General features: G+C 35.2%; 1 protein-coding gene across 1 annotated transcript in view; it reads right to left on the minus strand.

The window, feature by feature from the left end:
- HS3ST5 (heparan sulfate-glucosamine 3-sulfotransferase 5) overlaps window positions 1–18914 on the minus strand; it is a 308965-nt gene that overhangs the window by 150763 nt on the left and 139288 nt on the right.

The raw sequence follows: 18914 nt of genomic DNA on the forward strand, positions 1-18914 counted from the left end.
TTTCTTTGCTTTTCTTTCTTTTTTTTCTCAATCATGGTAGGGATGAGAAAGAAAATAGATTTGTTAATTAAAAAAATGTATATAAAGTACCTTGTAACTGAAATCATACTTAAATGTATGTTTTACTATTAACAACAGAAGTGAGGATGTAAGACATTGTAAGCATTGGCTATGAAAAATTTATTCCTAATAGTTACTGTTCCCAGTAAGATTTTCCCTTTAAAAATAATTCCAATCATTACACCAGTGTTCCTGATTCTAAACAAAAACAAACTAAAAAAGTCAACACCCCAAACAAAAAACCCACCCCAAACTTTCAAAAGCCCTACTGTTGCAAAATATGATTTCGAAGTTGTTTTAGATGATTATTTGCAGTGGGTCAAGAGTAGTTTTTTTTCAAACAGGTGAAACTGACTCTTGCTCTTCTCCCCTAATTTACCCAAATACTTCTAGAGACTCTAGATTCTCTATGGTTTTAAATAAGCACTTCAAAGCCAAAACTACATGGAAAAAGGGTTTCCTCTCCAAACTAAAACAAAACTCAACATTTCAGTCATGAATTATGTGAATTTCTTATGAATGGATAAAAACGGTTTCAAAAGCTAATGAGGCTTTCAGGGGGTCTGGGGCTTGAAGGATAAGATGGCAGCTTCCTGGTGAGCATCAGCTTGTGAGCATTTTCAAATGATTTGGGATTTAGAAGGTTGATGTTGCGGTGACAGGAGAGTCTCTATTCTGATTGGACACAGTGAAAGTCTTGGATATGATTCCTGTTAGGGACTAATGAAGCTGCATTGTTCAGGGTGAAAGTTGTCAGGGAGGGCCACCTGTCGTCCAAACATGAATCAAATTAGATACATGTATGTATATATACTTGAAAATGATGGTTTCCTAAGCCTATACGCACACTGAAATTTCCATATGAGATATCTGAAGGTAGATTTGTATTGGCTATAGAGAAATGATGTTTATTTAATCTCACTTCATCCTTTTATTTTCCCCTTTTGTTCCTTATCTCCTAAATGGAAAGTTCTTTGAAGGTGAAGTGTTCTTATTCTCTGTATCCCCCTACACTGACTAGTGCATAGTAGGTGTTCATTAAATATTTAGTTTTATTTTTTAAAACATTCTTAAGGCTGTACGATGAATGCTTTATAATGACTACTTCAAAGAGTAACTGCATAAATGAAACTTGGCAAAAATGCTGAAATCCACATCCTCTTTCACAATGAATGTAGAAGTACATAGCCATTTACTCCTAAGAAGTAATGTGGTATATGATGAACAGGATGTCAGCTTAGGAACTGAAAAGCCTGGGTATGAATCTTGAATCTTTGTAACTTTGGGTAAACTTCTTTATCTCTCTTGGCCCTTCATTCTCTCATTTGAAGAAAGAGGGAAATATACTGGATTATCTTTGAGGTCTCTTTCAACTCTATATTTATATGATCTTGGAAATTGTATTTTGTGACACTATCAAGACATTCTTCCTATTATATTGCTCTCTGTCTGTTACATTCATATAATATATAGACAATGAAAGGATTAACTGTGTTCAACTTTTTCCAGAGGTATCTGAGTGAAACTAAATTACTCTTGGCAACCCAGAGGTCACAACTGCAGTCAGAATCTGGCCCAATATCTCCTTTGGTTCCCAAAAGACAACTCATTTATGAGCTTATTAAGATAAAAATGCAAGCCAGAAAACACTTTCCACTGTAGTGGAAAGAATTAAAGTTTCTGGATTCAGAGGATTTGGGTTTGGGGGCAGCTAGGTGGCACAGTGGATAAAGCACTGGCCCTGGATTCAGGATGACCTGAGTTCAAATCCAGCCTCAGACACTTGACATTTACTAGCTGTGTGACCCTGGGCAAGTCACTTAACCCTCATTGCCCCACAAAAAAACAAACAAAAAAACAGAGGGTTTAGGTTCAAATCTTCTCTCTGATGCTTACACCCTGTGTGATTTTCATTGCCATTTAGTCATACTGACCTCAGTTTCCTTATCTGTAAAATGAGGACATTGAACTAGACAGCCTCTGCATCTCCCATCCTTTCTCCCTCTCCATATGCTTTGGAAATCATATATTTAAATTTCCTTCATATAAGAGGGTCATCTAGTTCAACTCTACAGATCCCTTTATAGATGAGGACCTTGGAGCCAGTGAAATATAGTGATTTACATAAAATTACACAGGCAATAAGTATCAGGGCCAAGATTAGACTCAGATTCCAAATCAGATACTCTTTCTATTCTATTCTATTGCCTTTCTCAGCTCAAATAGTATCTCTATGAATATGATTCCTGAATCTATATCTACAAGGCTCTCCTCTTGCTTTCAGGACACCTCTACTTCACTACCTCATGTCAATATGCCCCAAGGCAAGTAAGTTATTTTTCTCTCTAAACCTGTCCATCCTCCTGACTTTACTGGGTTTTTTTCAGTTTTTTCCATAGTTGACTACTTAGTGTTGACTTTGACTCTTCTTTATTTCTCACTTCTCATATCTAGTTATTTAATTCTGTGTATTCTACAAGCTCTTCATTAGCACCTATATTTTCTTTTTCTCCATAGAACTATGGACTCCATCGTACTCACTATATATTTTTTAAAGCACTAATTAACTTTAACAAGAAAAAAATACCATTTAATTTTTTTTCTGTGCCTACTTGTTATCTTTTTCCCCCCACTGTGGGTTATTTTTTAGGTTTTGTTTTTCTTTTTCTTTTCATAACCACAGCTAGTGTGGATATTGTTATGATTCTATTTTCTTCCTTCTGCATAATTTTGTATTTTTCTTTTAAAATTCTTCATATCTGACACTTCTAATGGCACAATAATATTCTATTGCATAGATAGTCACATTATCCAGCCATTCTTCAAGCACTAGATGTGTGTTTAAACTTTTTTGCTTTAACAAAACTGCTACATGTGTACACACACACACACACACACACATATATGTACATACCTATATACATAGATAGGTACTGTTAATTTTTTTTCTTTTTATGAACTCCAGGTAAATTGCAGTCTCTCCCCAAGTATATCCTTCACTTTTTCATATCTATGCCCTTGCCCTTGTTCTCTATGTGCCTATGTTGTCCTTTCTATTCCTCCTTGCCTCCTTCATTCCTATCTTTTAAAGCCCAGCTCAAATATAAGCTATTTCCCCACAGTCAGCAATGTTCTTTTTACCGATGGACCTCAAAAAACACTATATTTTGTATCTCTCTGATGTTAATAACTAATCAATTATTGTTATGTGCTATAGTTATCTGTATATATGTCTTATTTTCTCATTTGACTCCATGAGGGCATGCATGGTGTCATATGAGTAAGTATTTAGAAATTTTGAAAATTATTGACATGTGATATGTAATGATTGGATTGACACCACCTGCTGGAGGCTTACTGTAGAAAAGCTCCGCCATGAAAGGAAAGTCTTTGAGGGCAAGGCCATACGTCTTTTCTTTGGTGTCAGGAAGTGACGTTTGCTGGTGGGAGGAGGAAGGGGGAGCCCGAGGCTCTGTCTCTCGCTCTTTTCTTGAGGATGCTGGTGGAGAAGGGAGCGAGAAATGTGCTCTCCCTTTAATAGATAGATGAATGTAGGCCTTTCTCTCTCTCTTTACCAAATTCTTATTCTCCTAAATAAATGCTTAAAAGTCTAACTCTTGCTAAAGCTTATAATTTATTGGTGACCACTCATTAAATATTTTAGACAGACTAGCTAGAATTTTAGCCCTTAACAGATAAAAGACTTTATAAAGAGCATAAAATAATGCTATCTTATCATTGGAGTAATATTGAAGGTAATTTCATTCAATTTAAGAAGGAATTTCTTTCAAAAAGTCAATGAAAAGTATTAAGCTTTCCTCGAAGAGCTCTGGAGATGGAAAAGTAACAGTAGGTAGCTCTTTCCACATTATTTTTTGTTGTTATTTAGTTCTTTTTCAGTTGTGTTCAATTCTTTGTGACCCCATTTGGGGTCTTTTTGGCAAAGATACTGGAATGTTTTGCCATTTCCTTCTCCAGCTCATTTTACAAATGAGGAACTGAGGAAATAGGGTTAAGTGACTTACCCAGGTTCACCCAGCTAATAAGTGTCTATGGTCCAATCTGAATTCAGAAAGATTAGTCTTCCTGAGTTTGGAATCAAAACTCTATTTTCTGTACCCCCCTAACTGCCCTTTTTCCACATTTAGAGAGCTCTAATTGTTAGAAAAATTTTCCTTGTAAGATGAAAACTTCTCTGTACCATTTGCCTATAATCTTAGTTCTGTTACTGGGACAAAGAAAACTAAGTCTGATTCCTTTACTAAACCTTCAAATACAATAAGATAGCTGTCACACACTGCCCCGTCCCCCTTAAGTCTTTTCGTTAGGTTAAACATCTTTGCTTCCTTTAACTCATCTTTATACTTTTAATTCTTTTACCATCCTGGTGATCTTCCTCTAGGTATGCTTGAGTTTGTCAAGATCCTTCCCAAAATGTGTTACTTAGAACTGAGTACAGTCCTTAATAACAACCTTACTTGTTCTTATTATTCTGCTTCTATTAAAGGAGTTTGAGATCACATTAGTATTTTTGTAGCAATTTCACACTGCTGACTCACCATGAGTTTGCAATCTTCTAAAACACTAAAATATTTTTTATATAGACTGTTGTCTGGGTAATCCCCCTCTCCCATCTTGTACTAGTGATATTAAAATTTCTAACTCAAGTAGATTTACATCCAATTAGTTTTAGTTCCTTATTCTAGCCTAAGAGCTTTTTAAAGATTCTGATTGGCTTATCCAATGTATAAGTTATGCCTTCAAACTTAATTTCATTCTCCAGTTTGATGAGTATGACATCTGATCCTTCTTCCAAGTTACTGATAGAAAAATATTGAACAAAACAGGTCTAACTCTACTGGAAATAGCTCTGCAGGTTGACATCAAACCATTAACTACTATTGTTAGAGGTCAGTCCTTCAACTCATTGTAAATCTATTTAATTGCATCGTCATTCTATCTGGATATCTCCATGTAATCTATAATGAAATAATAAAAGATTTTATCCAATATTTTATTGAAATCTTCATGTATAATTGCATATTTCTTGATCTACCATTTGCGTAAGGTTGCCAAAAAAGAATTCAAATGCCATGACATATTCTTTATGAATGCATGCTGTCTCTTAGTGTTTATTGCTTTTCTTTCCAAGTGCTTACAAACCGTCCTTTTATAGTGAGTTCTGGAATTTTTCCACAAGTTGAAGACAAATGAATGGATCATGATAAAAGGAAGTGGAGTAGTTAAGTAACAATGCCAAATAACAGTCTTCATGGTATATTTGTTCCCCTGATTAATATATACACATATATAAATAAATACATATACATATACATAATATACATATATAGTAGTACTAGTAGTAGTAGTAGTAGGCTTCCGCCAGTCGAGGATGACCATGGATCAGCGCCTTGAAGAGCCACAGGCCACAGTGTGGCCGTGCAGTCCGATATGGGAGCCGCAACTCCTGCTGCAATGAGGACATTGGAAAACTGTGCTCTCTGTTGCCCGTCGGTTCCTGTGTCTCATTTGTTTTTCTTCCTCCAGAGCTTGGAGGCCCATCTCAGCTGCGCACAAGCTGCTCCTGAGTACTGAACTCCATCAGGTGTGGTCCTTGGCCATCTCCTCCCAGCTGCTGATGTCTATTCCCAGAGCCCTCAAGTCTTGCTTGCATACATCTCTGTAGCGAAGCTGGGGGCATCCAGCAGGTCTTTGGCCTGAGGCTAACTCGCTATAGAGTAGGTCTTTAGGAATGCGCCTGTCTTGCCTGTGGTGCACATGGCCAAGCCAGCGCAGCCGTCTTTGTTTCAGTAGCATGTAGATGCTTGGAAGTTGCGTGTGTTGGAGCACATCTGTGTTGGTGATCCTTTTTGACCAAGATATGCCAAGGATGTGCCAAAGGCAGTGCATGTGGAAGCTGTTAAGCTTCTTCTCTTGTCTAGTGTATGTAGTCCATGTTTCGCTGCCATACAGTAAGGTACTCAGGATGCATGCTCTATAGACGGCAAATTTGGTTTGTCTTGTCAGTTTACTGTTTTCCCAGACATGCTTGGCAAGCTTAGACATGTTTGAAGTAGCTTTCCTGACCCTCTGATTGATCTCAGAATCAAGTGACAAATTGTCACTGACAATAGAGCCAAGATACGAGAATTGGCTTACGACATCCAACTGGTAGCTACCGATGTGTGTCAATGGAGGCGACATAGCACTCTGGCACATGACTTTCGTCTTTTTAAGGTTAATGATTAGGCCAAAGTCTGTGCAAGCTTGGGAGAAGCGATCCATCAAGGTCTGCAATTCACCTTCTCAGTGACAGGCAAGTGAGGCATCATCGGCGAAAAGCAGGTCTCTAAAGGTGCTACCTCTCACTTTGGTTTTGGATCTCAGACGTGAAAAATCGAAAAGGCCTCCATCTGACCAGGAATGCAGATAGATGCCATCAGTTGATGAACCAAAAGCATGACATAACAGCATGGAGAAGAAAATTCCAAACAGTGTGGGAGCAAGAACGTATCCTTGCTTGACTCCACTGTTTATGCTGAATGCTTCAGAGGTGTTGCCTTCAAACTGTACAACACCCTGCATGTTGCAATGAAAGGAGCCAATCAGGCTATGGAGTTTAGGGGGGCAACCAATTCTCGAGAGAATTTTGAAAAGACCTTCTCTGTTAACCATATCAAACGCTTTGGTCAGGTCTATGAAGGCAATGAAGAGGGGTTTTCTTTGTTCTCTGCACTTTTCTTGCAGTTGGCGAAGTGAGAAAATCATATCAATAGTTGACCTCCTTGCTCGAAAGCCACATTGCAATTTGGGGCAAGCACGGTTGGCAAGTTTACGAGGTCTAAGCAAGATGACCTTGGCAAACATCTTCCCAACAACACTGAGAAGTGAAATTCCTCTGTAGTTGTTACAGTCACTCCTGTCTCCATTGTTCTTATAAAGAGTAACTATACAGGCATCATGCATATCCTGTGACACTTCACCTTCTTTCCAACACATACATAACAATTCATGCAGGGGTTTTAAGAGAACATTTTTAGAGAATTTGATCAATTCAGCGGTGATACCATCTGCACCAGGAGATTTTCCACATCTTAGGGAGCTAATTGCATTCTCAAGTTCCTCAAGTGTGGGTACATTGTCCAACTCCTGTAGTACAGGGAAGGACTCCATGATGTTTAAAGCTGATTCTGTGATAGAATTTCTGATGGTGTACAACTTTCTCTATATATCCATCCATCCATCTATCTATCTATCTATCTATCTATCTATCTATCTATCTATCTATCTATCTATATCTATCTATCTATCTATCTATCTATCTATCTATCTATCTATCTATCTATCTATCTATCTATCTATCTATCTATCTATCTATCTATCTATCTATGAGAGAGACAGAGGAAGAGGGTGACAGACTGAAAGACAGAGAAAGGAGCCCAATTCATTTAGTGGATTTTCTTTGCAGAATTTATAGGAAAATATAGGGGGAAATACCAGAAGATATAAGGTTGAAATCTATATCAGTTAAAGGATTCCAAATGTCAAATCACAAATCCATTCAAGTATCAAAATATATCTGAAATTACATAGCATAACTTGGCTTTGTGCAATTTTAATGTTACAAATTATAGAAATGTCAAAGAGCTAGTAAATTGAAGACATATTTGAAAAAATGAGAAGAAAATGTTATAAGGTATATTATCAACATCTGAAAATAAAAAGTCCTAGAAAATGCATGAACTTTAATGAAATAACTGTTTCATTAGTTCATTTATTTTACAAGCATCTATGACCAGTATATAGAGTGAAAAGTTTTATACATGGGGAGTTATTTTAAATTCTTTAGGCCCACTAAAATTCTATTTTACATTTTTTGTTGTTGTATAACATTGTTCTACTGCAATATAATTTTCTAGAAAAAAGATTTTTCATTTATTTTTATTATCTTTCTTACCAAAATTTCTGTATTCTCATTTTGTTCTCCATAATTTCCTAGTAAATTTGAGGGATTCAGGAAGAGAATGCTACTTAAATTATTTTTATCACTTTGACTATGTAATATTATGAGTACCCTTAGTTGTAAGGCAGCTAGGTGGTATGGTGGATAGAGCAATAGGCCTGGAGTAAGGAAGACCTGAGTTCAAATCCAGCCTTAGACACTTACTAGCTGTATGACACTGAGCAAGTCACTTAACTCTGTTTGCCTCAGTGTCTTCATCTGTAAAATGACCTGGAAAAGGAAATGGCAAACCACTTTAGTATCCATACCAAGAAAACCTCAAATGAGGTCATAAAGAGTCAGACAAAACTTAAATGACTAAACAACAGAAATCTTAATAGTGATGTCTCACATAACTGTACATTTAGTCAAGAGAGGAACAATTTTAGCTACTTAGATTTATCATTAATTTGCTTATCTTGTTAGATTCACAACGTAGCTCAACACTCATTAATTTTAAATGGGACCATTTTCTTGGATACTGACAGTTAAAAATTCCTAGCATTGTCATTGCATATACCTTCTACATGTGAATGATTTTTGCAGTGGTATTCAAAAATGCACAAACTGAAATCCAATTAGCAAGAGTTCAATTTATTCATTCATTTCTCATACTTAGAACTAAACAGAAACCATACCTAATGTTTCTAGGGCAAGATAATATTTTTTTTTATTCTAGTTTATTTGAAAACATTAATACATTGACAATGAAGAGATTTAAAAAGTTATTATCCCTTTCTTCATATAATTTAGAGGTTTTTCCATATAATACCTATTTGTTAATTTACTTTTGTCTATATTCACAATTTCTTCAGTTTGGGAACTCCTAACGAGGAAACTCTTATCAATGAAGAACTGCAACATATAGTCTTAGGGAGTAGTCTGAGAACTAGTTAGTGGATTAGGTGACTCAACCAGAGTCATGTAACCAGTATGTGTCAGAGACAGGACATGAACCTTTGTTTTCTGGATTCTGAAGCTTGCTCTAGATCTTTGATGCCAGAGAACATATAACTGCATGAATTACAAAAAAATAAATAATGATACATTGATACTAGCATAAGTAGTGATCGTTCCATCAAGTCTAGAGAACATAGGTGAAAGACAAATCTGATGAATTTTGGAGGAGAAAGCCATTTGCTGCCTTTGAAAATGCTTTACTATATCCTTTGAGAGTCTCTATCTTCTATAAACTCTACTTCCAATAAAATACACTAAAGAATTCTAGTGCTATATAATGTAAACTTAGTTGTATTTTTTATTTTGGGGGTAATCATACGGGAAAGATATTAGACTCATAGTTAGACAATACTTTTCAAATCCACATCATACTGGGTGTTCTTTAATGAGTGAGCTATCTTCCCTGTCCCTACAGTATCCCTGTAACACATATCTCCATCTGGACCCCAACCCTCATTCGTATTATTTGACAATGTCATTGAATCTAGAAATAATTCTGCTTAAAGTGTCTGAACAAATTACTCCAGAATGCATAACACCATTAGGTTAGTTTTGGGGTTTGATGCTTGGATTATAATTATTGCATCTAGTGGAAAATAAATTGGTGCAAGGATTTCTTTTGGACACTGGGCTCAGTTGGATATTTAGGTGCCCTCTTATAAAACTCCATCCATCACATTTGGCAGTGCTTATTAGACAGGATAAAAATGCACTTTTTCTCACTGCACATATATAACTCTACTCTTACAAAAAGTAGCCTTCTAGCACAAGTGAATTGGATTAGTGGCCTGAACCTGGAAATAGGGATCAGAATAGTTGGTAATCTGAGGGTTGTTCAGATATTCCCCTCTGTGGTTTGGGGCAATTCAGTTAAAGTCTCCCTGCTCTAATTGCCTTTATCTATAAAATGAAGTCAATAATTTACTGACTGACCTCAAAGCAACCCCCCAAAGATAGGATTAATCCAATCCCAGAAAATAGACAATCTCTTATAATGGAATTTAAGCTGGAGGATCTTGATTCTCTAAACAACATAAAGGCATCACAACCTACATTTTATTGGTCAGGGTCTAATAGAAAGAGAGTAAGAGTGAAAGGGGAACAAGAACTTGATGTCATTTAAAACATTTATATTGCTGCCACTATAAAATTTAGCATCTTCCTTTTGTGTGTGTGTATGTCTGAATCTGTACAATTACTATTGTAGAAAAACCTCTGCCTAGCCGAGGAAAATATCCCTAAGAATTTAGACCTACAATATTTCAGCAACTCATGGTTTTAGAGCAGTAGTGCCAAGCTCAAATTAATATGGATCTCTATAGGCCATATAGTGACCTAGAAAACCACAAATTAACATTATCTATGTAGTATTGTATTTTTATTTCTTTTGTTAAACATTTCCTGATTATATTTTTATCTGGTTCAGCCCATGCTGGGGAATTTTGTTGGCAGCACAGATCTGACAACTCTATTTTAGAGGGTCTTGGAATACAAAGCCATTAAGTGATTTACCCAGCTTAAGTGACCTGATCCTTTGAATGAGAGGTGAGTCTAAAACTGAGTTCTCCCTGATTCCTAGGCTACTTCTCTATCCACAATGCAATTCTGTCTCTTTGCTATCTATCTATATATATGCATACATATGTCTCTATATATGTATATGTGTGGGTATAGACGCATATGTGTTTTTTAACATGTATAGTTAACAACCTAAATGTGTATAGTTAAAAGTCTAAAGGTCAACTTTCTTGGATGCTTTTCTTTTTATTTTTAGTAGGAGTCATATGTATACATATGTGAATCTCTTTACAGTTCATCCAGAAAGCTTTCTTTCCCTCATTTTTCATTTTGTGAAGTTTGTCATCATAAACTATTTTGCATATATTACAAACACCCTACATTAGTAAAGAAACTCAACTGTCTTCCATATCACTGGGTAAAACTAAGCAATTTTGCATCATAACTAAATTGAACTAATATGAATGTGCTTGAAGTATGTGTCACCTGGAACCAAAATCACCTAGTTATATCATATCAGAAGTTATGAGTCTGCAAAATGATGGCAGAAATCCTGCTGCGAGGAAGATAGGAAAATTATTATAATCTGCATCCCTAAATGGAATGAGCATTTTTGCTCAGCAGAAACCTCTTGACTGCAAATAGCCTGAAATTATATCCTGCTGTTTAAAATACCTGTTTTGGGGGGGAGGAGAAAGATTTCCTACCTTCCTTTAAATCAAATAACTTCCCTGAACAAAATGCCTGATTCCATGAAAGCTACTTCTACCTATTTCCTCTACCTCTCTCTCAGATAGAAGCAGCTTTTTATCTCCCTAATGACAATGAAGAAAAATTGATTTGCCTATAATTTTTATATTTATTTTAATTTTTTACTGATAGGCAATGTAGCATAATAGCTAGAGAGCAAGCCTTAGAACTAGAAAGACATGGCTTCCAGTCTGGTCTCCGACATTCACTTACTATGTGATACTGAGTAAGTCACTTAGCCTTTTAGTGCCCTAAGCAATTCTCTCACACTTTGAGTTGCAGAAAATGTGCTGATCTCTACTGGCAGAAATTCTTCACTTGATGCTCCCTACACCAGGTCTAGTCCCCAAGAATCCTAAAACTATTCATAGTAGGCATGACATGTCCCCATTATCTACTAAAAACTTTGTGTTTAAAACAAATTGAATTTTTCAAGAGTCTTACTTTGTAAAAAACTGGAAGATAAGGATTAAAAAAACACAGTAGGAACAGAGTAGAAGAATTCCCAGGTTTATTTTCTTGAAGCAATTTGACATAATTATAGTCTACCAGTGTACTAACCAATCACTGAGTCAAATGAAGAGGTAAGAGTATGTTCTCCAATTCAATCACAAAGAAAACTGAATCCCATCTTGACTGTAAAATTGTGGAACAATAAGACTATTTTATAGAGGCTTTGTATCTGTACAGTATCTCACATATATTTTGGTCAAAAAAGAATTCGGAATGATAACTTGGTAGATTTAGGAAAAAAGGATAAGAATACTATTTGTCAATGGGCTAGCCTGATACTTCTTCCATGTGCCTAAATCATCCCCAGTATAATTGACCTCAATGGGCATATTATCTTATCTGCAAATTTAGTCCCATATTTTTGGCCAAGTTGATAGTGGAGACTGATAAAGCAGTGAGTTCATCTTCAAGCTGTCAATAAAAAGATTTCATCTCAAAGTATTTCAAGAAGATAAGGGCACTAAAGTTCAATCATTTGTCTCAAAGCTCCCAAATTAAGAGGGATCAATGATTTATCTAGCCACAAGATAGAGGAAGTAACTTCACATCAGTGCCTATGGGTCCACCACGAGAAATACTGATGAAGCAAAGAAGCTTTTGTAATGATCTATAGAAATGAAGGAAAGCAATAACATCACATAATTAGCTGATAATCAAGAGGTATTTCAATGCACATGATGAAAGTCACACACATACAGAGAAATGGTCTTCAGACCTTTGGGGATTGATAAACTCAGTGCCTAAAGTCTGTGCCTGTTCTGCTGAAGCATCATGTCTCAGCCTGAGGAACCAAAATATGTTCAAATCAAATGACTAAACAAGAGAAAGACAGCATATGTGTGTGCTTATACATATACATACCAGCATCTATCTATCTATCTATCTATCTATCTATCTATCTATCTATCTATCTATCTATCTATCTATCTATCTATCTATCATCTATCTATCTAATCTAGTATTTCATTATTACTATGTATTACAATAATACTTATAATAAAACATCTCAGTTCTATAGTGCTTTGTAGTTTACAAAGTGCTTTCAATGAAACAATCTTGTGAGACAGGTAATTCAAGTACTACTAAGCTCATTTTACACATGAGGAAATTGAAACTCAGAAAGATTGGGTGGCTAAATAGCTGACATTTAAGCCCCACATTTTCTCACTATATGCAGGATGATCCAAAATTCACGAAAAGGTCTGATGTTTTAATAACTTTTTGAAAGTTATTTTTTCTTTATTTTTGCCATTTATGAGATTTGCTTTTTACATGTAATGTAAATCCATTTCCTATATATAGTGTATATGATACTATGGTATTGTAAATTAAGAACAAAAATATAGGGGTTATTAAATACTCAGGACTTTAGGGCCACCTTGTACCTTATGTTTCTGCTGTCTTTCCTCCTTGAGTAATAATAGATGATATTGGTATATACCCTTTAAGGTATGAAGTGCCTCTTGGGGAATACAATGCTGCTTTAAGGTAGCCTATTCCATCATTGGACGATTGTAATTGAAAATTCCTTTAAGGGATACAGTGGCGCATAGTGGATAAACTTGTATACTTGGAATCAGAACTGGGTTTAAGGTCTGTCTCTGTTGCTTGTTAGGTAAGCAGAGGAAAAACATTCATATGAGCTGATTCACAGGGTTGTCATGAAGAACGTTTTTTGTAAATTGTAATGTGCTATAGAAGTGTAAGCTATCATTATGGCAATATTGTACCAACACCTATTCCACATTTCTACCAGTCCTTATTCTGTCTCCAATGTAACAAAGAACAAATCCATTCCTTCTTCAAGACTTCAAACATCATCCCTTGAAGACACTTATCAAGACCATTCTTAATTTTTTTTTCTCCTCTAGGCTACAGATAACCAATCATCAAAGCAAATTTCTTAAAACTTCAAACACCTTTCAATAGACCTATTTTTGGTTTATTCTCCTTAACTTGTCATTACTTTTATGGTATTTAGCGTCTTAATTATTAAAAATCCTTATTCTTTCAAAGTCTGTTATGGTCACAGAAATTTTAGATCTAGAAAAAAATTAGCTATCACTCAGTCCAAGCTCAAACCCACCCCTTTAGATCTAAGGAAATTCAAGTTATGAGAAATTATTTTATGCAAATTTCCCAAAGTCACATAGGTATTTGGTGTTCTAATTATAATTATAGCCCAGGTTTCCTAAGTGCAAATTCGAGACTATTTCTACAATGTGTTCAGTGTTCTTTCAGTAGAGAGAACAATTCAAAATCAAAGGGTTACAAATGATTCATTTTTATTAGGTGGGTTTGTAGTTAAGATTCATAAAATTAGACTTGACAACAAACATAGAACATTGATCAGGTAGGGACTATTTAATTCCATAAATTTAACCTACAGATTTATAACCATAGTGAATATAATTCAGAATATTTGTTATACCATAGCACTTTTAAGGAATTTACTTATCTTATAAATGGTTATCTTGGGTTTTAAAATGGTGATGAAACTTGCACAAGACTCAGAATAATTTCTTGTTTTCAAAGGAGAAATTCAGAAAAAAATTTTTTTTCAGTTCAAATTACACAGATTATACTTTGGAACATAAGGGCCACAGTCTATCTTTAGACTCACCACCCACCATCCAACAGCAGAATTGGCCCCAAAAACCCATTAACAAATATTGTCATTAAACTAAAGAGCTAATTGCTTTGGAATTTAGACAGAATGAACAAAATCACAGGCCAACCACAGCTGGTAGTAATAATGGTGAGACTAACCGTATGTTCCACTGGAGATTTGAAGGAACAAAAGCAAATTAACACTAATGTAACCAAACATGTGAAATTATCCTTTAAATGAAAGAAACAATTAGAGTTAGAGAATTCTTCATATTGCTTTGAAATCATTTAGCATGAGATTTTTTCCAAGTAATTGATCATAATAATTTAAAATTATCTTTGATTAATGAAAAGGAAAACTTTGTGATTTCAATCCTTTATTATAATGTGCAACAAATGACTTTTAAGAAATATATCCCCAAATCAACATAATATATCAGCATAATATAAAATAATTATGGCAAACCACTCCAATATCTTTGCCAAGAAAACCCTAATGGGGTCACAAAGAGTGAGGCATGATGGCAATAACTTTACTATAGCCACCACTACCACCATGGCCACCGCCACTGCCACCTACTACATGCAGGCATTGTACTAAATGCTTTACAAGTATTATTATCTCATTTGGTTCTATTCTGTGAGATTGGTGGTATTTGCCAACTAGGTACTGGAATGGTTTGCCATTTCCTTTTCTAGCTCATTTTACAGATAAAGAAATTGAGGCCAACAGGGTTAAGTGACTTGCCCAAGGTCACCCATCTAGTAAGTGTCTGAGACTGGATTTGAACTCAAGAACTTTTTCCACTGAGCAACTTAGCTACCCAAACTATATCTATAGACTCTATGTGATTTCTATTTAGCTTCATTTTTAAATAAAAATGTAAAAAAGTATGATTATAATTTCAGGCCTTCTTAAATAGAATATACTGAATATAATGTACCATTTTTAATAACTCTAGGATAAAAGGATTTAAAGCTGGAAAGAGATCTTATAGATGAATTATTATAATCTTCCCCATTTTACAGATGCAGAAATAGATTAAGTGATAGGATCATAGTTTTAGGGCAGGAAGATAGTATAGAAGTCTAGTTAAATCTCCTCATTTTACAGATGAGGAAACTATGCGCTAGAAAGGTGAGGTACTTGCCCATGATCACATGCATTGTAAATGTCACAGCTGATATTTGAACTGAAGACTTTGGATTCTACAGACCATGCCCCTTCCACTATGCCAGCCTTCCCTTCAGGTCAGGCTGACAAAACACAGATGTCTTGAAAGGATTTGGAGGGATATGGAGGGCTTCCTTATCATTATAGTCTTTGATTGTTGTCATTCTAATACATTCTCTAGACTTACATGCTTCTCCGCCCCCCCCCCCCATATCCCACCCCCGGCCCCTTCCTCCTATAGCATCAGATTATCTTCTATTTTGTTATTTCTATTTTGCTTGGATCTAGTCCATTTACACCCTTTTGAATTTGCTGTGGACAGAGAGTCAGGCTAGCTTTGTGTTGAGGCAAAGTGATGTAGTATATAGATACCTGGCCTAGGAGTCATTTCACCTCTGATGAATGATATCTACATTACCCTCTACAAGTCACTTAACCTCTTAGTGCATCAGAAGACTCTCTTAAGACTATAAGTTTCAGAGTTCCTTATACGAATGAAATCCCAAGTCTATTTAAAAAAGTTGCCAGATGCTACATGGTTATCTGCAGGCACTGCAGGTAGGGTTTACAGGCTTTTGCGTATGGACTTTGTGACAGCTATTTTGGCTGCTCAGAGGCTGTTTATTTTCCCCCCTAGATTCATAGTGGTTTACCAGAATTGAGATAGCTGAAAGTCTTATTTCTAGGTATTTAGAGTATAATTGTGGTAAGATTCCAAGGTACTTATAAACCAATAGAGAGGCAGCAATTACTCTTTTTGACTAAAAATAATAAGTTTATGCACTGTTTAGTTCTCTCAATGAAACTTTTAGGTATATTTGCAATGATTGCTTCTGTTCACAAAGATACCAACCATATACCTGTCAAAAACATATATGTATATACATATATGTATATACACACATATCTATACGTATATATATATATGTGCATATACATATACATACACACATACATAGACACACATCTATATATGAGAGAGAATGCAAAATTCCAAATAAATTCAGAGAAATAGATGCAATGTGAGTCTTTTCATTAACTTTGGGTTGGAATAACCAGAAGATTCCTTTCAGGTAAACTTCACTTAGAAGGGATACTTTCTTTCCTCAGGCTGCAACTTAAAATTCAAGAAAGGATGACAAACTCAATTTTTTATGCAATTTTCCAACATTATCAAGACATAAGAAAATTAACTTTCAACTTCACTGACTATAATTTTTATAAAGAGTAACCAGATAGAGATTATTATCCTCTTATGTATTTTTATCTATAGAAAAATCCTAAGTATATAAATATGCAGAAATATAGTTGTGGCCTCCAATGGAATGTCTTCTTCAGCCTACAACCATAGCAAAAATGGCCTTGCCTGAAAGCTGACAATACTTTCTTAGCTTTCAAAATCTTCCAAAGATAGATAGTTTGAGTTTACCTGATAGCAATGCATGTTTTCCCTTTTCACTGTAGCTATGCACATATAATCTATGCACTTTCTTCTGTGTATTTCAATTGCACTTTGAGCAATTATCTATTTGTCAACTGTATTTAATCTAGATTATAAATTCCTAAAAGAAATCAGTGGTATATCTTCCATAACCCTTATTCCAAACATCTTCTCAAATCCTGTGTATCTAAACTTAATATTCACTAAGTTAAATTTAAACTTATTTATATCTGACTCCTCATACCTATACATCCCGTTCCAAGAAGAGTTTTCTGTACCTATATGAGAGAATTTCAAAGGTTGAAGGGGATTCCAAGATTAGTGCCCAAATGCCCATATAGGTGCTGTTTTTTAAAAAAATTGTGATCAATTTTGTTTTGAAAAACTGACTCATTTTTACTTTTCCACAGAATTTACTGACTAGGTAGCCAAGGAGTGTGTACATATCAAATTTCTGAAATTATTTAGTAAGTTTTCCTTAGGGAACTATATTTTAAGAACACGTTCTAGAAAAAAAAGATACTGATGATAATGAACATTGCTTATAGGAGGATGTTGTCCCAACCTCTATTCTTTCTGCTTTCCTGGAGAAGAAGGAAAAGGAAAAGAAAAAAAAAACCAGCATTGACATAAAACATATAGCAGAGGTTTTTAAGTCAAAATAAACTGTATGTGAAAAATTGCTCATAGTTTACCATGCTGTGCTATCTTGTCTGAAAACACTTTGTAATCAGAGCTGATATATATTTCTGACAACAAATACAAAGGAGAAATAATCTTCATTGTTAATTGACTCCTACATCAGCATTCATTTTGATTGCTGAAAAAGGCATATAAAATATATTTTACCATTGTTTTAACAGGAATGCATTTTTCCCCTCCATTTGTAATAGTGTAGTTATTTTTAAAAGTGCACCTGGGTTGCTCGGTGGATGAATTATCACACTTGGAATCATCAAGACCCAAGTTCAAAGTCATCCTTAGACACTTACTGGTTGTTTGACTCTGGGCAAGTCATTTAACCTTTCACTGCCTTATTTTCCCATCTGGAAAATAAGGATAATAATAGCACATATATCTCACAGTTGTTGTGATGATAAAATGAGAAAACGTTTGTAAAGTGCTTTGCCAACCTAAAGCACTTTATAAATGTTAGCTACTCCCACAGATAGATGCTTTAAGAATATCAGTTCCTGTTTGGAGAAGATTGGTTTCTGACCCCTAATTCTGTATAAATAAGGAACATTAAAATGTGTAGAACTGCACATGTTAATTAATTGAGAGGAAGATAATGCTTACAGGTCTGTGATTAAATTCTAGGGTCTTGATGAGACCATGATTTTGATGAGAACAACAAATATCACTTTCAATACTGAGGATGTCCGTGCAAGTCTGAGGTCCAACTTAATTATTAGTTATGAGTCAGTTCATCTTTAGGTTACAGTGAGAAAAAGAACACTGCTACTCATGAGACTTTACACAAAATCAATTGGTAGTCAAATAAGATGTGTGTGAAAGTGGCCTTTACGGTCCTCAAGGACTAGAATGTCTCTAAACACATCAAACACTTTGTAAGTTCTTTTCTATGAAGAGAAGACTAACAATCCATCCTTTCAGTGCTTAGGACTGAGTTTTCAAATGAGGGGGCAAAAGTTAGACTGTCTAAAATGTGTTTACTCCTAGCCAACCGGAGTGATGTGGGCCATAGTTGTCTAGTCAAAGTTGTTTTCAGAAGTAGATCTAATTGCATTAAATATTTAAATAAACAAAATTACCCTGTGGGGTAGTCTAGTCAGGGGATGACCCAGTCAGGATAATCAGCTGGGTGGGTTCTTTGGATAGGACTCAATAATCTGATTGTGAAAGGGAGATAAAGATATTTGGGA

The sequence above is a fragment of the Dromiciops gliroides genome, chromosome 4 (genome assembly GCF_019393635.1).
Source record: "Dromiciops gliroides isolate mDroGli1 chromosome 4, mDroGli1.pri, whole genome shotgun sequence".
In the NCBI taxonomy this organism is placed as follows: domain Eukaryota; kingdom Metazoa; phylum Chordata; class Mammalia; order Microbiotheria; family Microbiotheriidae; genus Dromiciops; species Dromiciops gliroides.